Source organism: Bos taurus, chromosome 5 (genome assembly GCF_002263795.3).
Source record: "Bos taurus isolate L1 Dominette 01449 registration number 42190680 breed Hereford chromosome 5, ARS-UCD2.0, whole genome shotgun sequence".
Lineage (NCBI taxonomy): Eukaryota > Metazoa > Chordata > Mammalia > Artiodactyla > Bovidae > Bos > Bos taurus.
In genome coordinates, this window is record NC_037332.1 from 95,678,202 (window position 1) to 95,683,892 (window position 5,691).

The window sequence follows — 5,691 nt, forward strand, 5'->3', positions numbered from 1 at the left end:
GTTTAGATCTTTAATCCATTTTGAGTTTATTTTTGTGTATGGTGTTAGAAAGTGTTCTAGTTTCATTCTTTTACAAGTGGTTGACCAGTTTTCCCAGCACCACTTGTTAAAGAGATTGTCTTTAATCTATTGTATATTCTTGCCTCCTTTGTCAAAGATAAGGTGTCCATAGGTGCGTGGATTTATCTCTGGGCTTTCTATTTTGTTCCATTGATCTATATTCCTGTCTTTGTGCCAGTACCATACTGTCTTGATGACTGTGGCTTTGTAGTAGAGCCTGAAGTCAGGCAGGTTGATTCCTCCAGGTCCATTCTTCTTTCCCAAGATAGCTTTGGCTATTCGAAGTTTTTTGTATTTCCATACAAATTGTGAAATTATTTGTTCTAGCTCTGTGAAGAATACTGTTGGTAGCTTGATAGGGATTGCATTGAATCTATAGATTGCTTTGGGTAGTATACTCATTTTCACTATATTGATTCTTCCGATCCATGAACATGGTATATTTCTCCATCTATTAGTGTCCTCTTTGATTTCTTTCATCAGTGTTTTATAGTTTTCTATATATAGGTCTTTAGTTTCTTTAGGTAGATATATTCCTAAGTATTTTATTATTTTCATTGCAATGGTGAATGGAATTGTTTCCTTAATTTCTCTTTCTATTTTCTCATTATTAATGTATAGGAATGCAAGGGATTTCTGTGTGTTGATTTTATATCCTGCAACTTTACTATATTCATTGATTAGCTCTAGTAATTTTCTGGTGGAGTCTTTAGGGTTTTCTATGTAGAGGATCATGTCATCTGCAGTGAGAGTTTTACTTCTTGTTTTCCAATTTGGATTACTTTTATTTCTTTTTCTGCTCTGATTGCTATGGCCAAAACTCCCCAAAACTATGTTGAATAGTAGTGGTAAGAGTGGGCACCCTTGTCTTGTTCCTGACTTTAGGGGAAATGCTTTCAATTTTTCACCATTGAGGATAATGTTTGCTGTGGGTTTGTCATATATAGCTTTATTATGTTGAGGTATGTTCCTTCTATTCCTGCTTTCTGGAGAGTTTTTATCATAAATGGATGTTGAATTTTGTTAAAGGAATTTTCTGCATCTATTGAGATAATCATATGGCTTTTATTTATCAATTTGTTAATGTGGTGTATTACATTGATTTGTGGATATTGAAGAATCCTTGCATACCTGGGATAAAGCCCACTTGGTCATGGTGTATGATCTTTTTAATGTGTTGTTGGATTCTGATTGCTAGAATTTTGTTAAGGATTTTTGCATATATGTTCATCAGTGATATTGGCCTGTAGTTTTCTTTTTTTGTGGCATCTTTGTCAGGTTTTGGTATTAAGGTGATGGTGGCCTCAAAGAATGAGTTTGGAAGTTTACCTTCCTCTGCAATTTTCTGAAAGAATTTTAGTAGGATACGTGTTAGCTCTTCTCTAAATTTTTGGTAGAATTCAGCTGTGAAGCCATGTGGACCTGGGCTTTTGTTTGCTGGAAGATTTCTGATTACAGTTTCAATTTCTGTGCTTGTGATCGGTCTGTTAAGATTTTCTATTTCTTCCTGGTCAAGTTTTGGAAAGTTGTACTTTTCTAAGAATTTGTCCATTTCTTCCATGTTGTCCATTTTATTGGCATATGATTGCTGATAGTAGTCTCTTATGATCTTTTGTATTTCTGTGTTGTCTGTTGTGATCTCTCCATTTTCATTTCTAATTTTATTGATTTGATTTTTCTCCCTTTGTTTCTTGATGAGTCTGGCTAATGGTTTGTCAATTTTATTTATCCTTTCAAAGAACCAGCTTTTGGCTTTGTTGATTTTTGCTGTGGTCTCTTTTGTTTCTTTTGCATTTATTTCTGCCCTAATTTTTAAGATTTCTTTCCTTCTACTAACCCTGGGGTTCTTCATTTCTTCCTTTTCTAGTTGCTTTAGGTGTAGAGTTAGGTTATTTATTTGACTTTTTTCTTGTTTCTTGAGGTATGCCTGTATTGCTATGAACTTTCCCCTTAGCAATGCTTTTACAGTGTCCCACAGGTTTTGGGTTGTTGTGTTTTTATTTTCATTCATTTCTGTGCATATTTTGATTTCTTCTGTGATTTGTTGGTTATTCAGCAGCGTGTTGTTCAGCCTCCCTATGTTGGAATTTTTAATAGTTTTTCCCCTGTAATTGAGATCTAATCTTACTGCATTGTGGTCAGATCTTCCATCTATTTTTATATTTTTAATAATTTTATTCTGTTTAAATAACTTATTTTGGAATAAATCTGCTGAAAAAAAGAATAGATCTGCTGGAAACAAGATTTCTTAGTTTCTCTTCATCTGAGAATGTCTTGATTTTCTCTTATTATTAAAAGATATTTTTGCTAGATATAGAATTCTAGATTTACAAATTTATCTTTTAGTACATGAGAAATGCTGTGCCACTATATTCTAACCTCTATGGTTTTGATGAGGAATCCAGTGTATTTTGAATGCTTTTCCCTTATTGATATGGTGCTACTTTCAAGATTTTTCTTTGGCTTTAGTTTTCACAAGTTTGACCATAATGTATCTTGGTATAGAATTCTATGGAAGTAACAAAGCCTTTTAAGATTTGGGCACTTTCAAAGTCAGGTTATTCAGGGAGGAAGCAGTATTTTCAGTCTTTTTAAGTCAGAGAGAACCCTGATCTATAAGATTGTCTATCCTGTAACTGTAAATGCTGGTGAAAATCTTTTGACACTTGTATTTAGAAGAAAATTTATTTGTTCCTTAAGAGCAAGGCCCAGAGTTTCCTGGTGGTCCAGTGGTTTAAAAAAAGGAGCAAGGCCCATATTGACTTAAAAAATATATTTACATTTAAAAAATTTTATTGGTATATAGTTGATTTACAATATTTTGTTAGTTTCAGGTGTACAGCAAAGTGAATCAGTTATACATACATATATATTTACTCTTTTTTTTTCTTTTTAGATATTTTTCTCATATAGATCATTACAGAGTACTGAGTAGAGTTTCCTGTACTATACAGCAGATTCTTATTAGTTATGCATTTTGGGTAAAAAATCTGCCTCCAATGCAGGAGACACAGGAGATGTGGGTTTGATCCCTGGATCAGGAAGATCCCTTGGATGAAGAAATGGCAACCCACTCCAGTATCCTTGCCTGAAAAATCCCATGGATGGAGAAGCCTCATGGGCAGAGGGGCCTACCTAGCAGGCTACAGTCCAAAGTGTTGCAAAGAATTAGACATGACTGAGTGACTAATTAGACATGACTGAGTGACTAGGAACCTGGAATGTTAAGTCCGTGAAACAAGGCAAATTGGAAGTGGTCAAACAGGAGATGGCAAGAGTGAATGTCGACATTCTAGGAATCAGTGAACTAAAATGGACTGGAATGGGTGAATTTAACCCAGATGACCATTATATCTACTACTATGGGCAGGAATCCCTTAGAAGAAATGGAGTAGCCATCATGGTCAACAAAAGAGTCCAAAATGCAGTACGTGGATGCAATCTCAAAAACGACAGAATGCTCTCTGTTCGTTTCCAAGGCAACCCATTCAATATCACAGTAATCCAAGTCTATGCCCCAACCAGTAATGCTGAAGAAGCTGAAGTTGAACAGTTCTATGAAGACCTACAAGATCTTTTAGAACTAACACCCAAAACAGATGTCCTTTTCATTATAGGGGACTAGAATGCAAAAGTAGGAAGTCAAGAAATACCTGGAGTAACAGGCAAATTTGGCCTTGGAATATGAAATGAAGCAGGGCAAAGACTAATAGAGTTTTGCAAAGAGAATGCACTGATCATAGCAAACACCCTCTTCCAACAATGCAAGAGAAGACTCTACACATGGACATCACCAGATGGTCAACACTGAAATCAGATTGATTATATTCTTTGCAGCCAAAGATGTAGAACCTCTATACAGTCAGCAAAAACAAGACTGGGAGCTGACTGTGGCTCAGATCATGAATTCCTTATTGGCAAATTCAGACTTAAATTGAAGAAAGTAGGGAAAACCACTAGACTATTCAGGTATGACCTAAATCAAATCCCTTATGATTATTCAGTGGAAGTGAGAAATAGATTTAAGGGACTAGATCTGATAGAGTGCCTGATGAGCTATGGAATGAGGTTCGTGACATTGTACAGGAGACAGGGATCAAGACCATCCCCATGGAAGAGAAATGCAAAAAAGCAAAATGGCTGTCTGAGGATCCCTTACAAATAGCTGTGAAAAGAAGAGAAGCAAAAAGCAAAGGAGAAAAGGAAAGATATAAGCATCTGAATGCAGAGTTCCAAAGAATAGCAAGAAGAGATAAGAAAGCCTTCTTCAGCGATCGATGCAAAGAAATAGAGGAAACAATAGAATGGGAAAGACTAGAGATCTCTTCAAGAAAATTAGAGATACCAAGGGAATATTTCATGCAAAGATGGCCTCGATAAAAGACAGAAATGGTATGGCCCTAACAGAAGCAGAAGATATTAAGTAGAGATGGCAAAAATACACAGAAGAACTGAACAAAAAAGATCTTCACGACCCAGATAATCTTGATGGTGTGATCACTGACCTACAGCCAGACATCCTGGAATGTGAAGTCAAGTGGGCCTTAGAAAGCATCACTATGAACAAAGCTAGTGGAGGTGATGGAATTCCAGTTGAGCTATTTCAAATCGTGAAAGATGATGCTGTAAAAGTGCTGCACTCAAAACTCAGCAGTGGCTACAGGACTGGAAAAGGTCAGTTTTCATTCCAATCCCAAAGAAAGGCAATGCCAAAGAATGCTCAAACTACTGCACAATTGCACTCATCTCACTCACTAGTAAAGTAATGCTCAAAATTGTCCAAGCCAGGCCTCAGCAATACATGAACCATGAACTTCCAGATGTTCAAGCTGGTTTTAGAAAAGGCAGAGGAACTAGAGATCAAATTGCCAACATCCACTGGATCATGGAAAAAGCAAGAGAGTTCCAGAAAAACATCTATTTCTGCTTTATTGATATGCCAAAGCCTTTGACTGTGTGGATCACAATAAACTGTGGGAAATTCTGAAAGAGATGGGAATACCAGACCACCTGACCTGCCTCTTGAGAAACCTATATGCAGGCCAGGAAGCAACAGTTAGAACTGGACATGGAACAACAGACTGGTTCCAAATAGGTAAAGGAGTTCATCAAGGATGTATATTGTAACCCTGCTTATTTAACTTATATGCAGAGTACATCATGAGAAATGCTGGACTAGAAGAAACACAAGCTGGAATCAAGATTGCTGGGAGAAATATCAATAAGCTCAGATATGCAGATGACACCACCCTTACGGCAGAAAGTGAAGAGGATCTAAAGAGTCTTTTGATGGAAGTGAAAGAGGACAGTGAAAAAGCTGGCTTAAAACTCAACATTCAAAAAACTAAGATCATGGCATCCAGTCCCATCACTTCATGGCAAATAGATGGGGAAACAATGGAAACAGTGACAGACTTTCCTTTTTTGGGGCTCCAAAATCAGTGCAGATGGTGATTGCAGCCATGAAATTAAAAGATGCTTATTCCTTGGAAGAAAAGTTATGACCAACTAGACAGCATATTAAAAACAGAAACATTGCTTTGCTGACAAAGGTCCATCTAGTCAAAGCTTTGCTTTTTCCAATAGTCATGTATGGATTTGAGAGTTGGACCATAAAGAAAGCTGAGCACC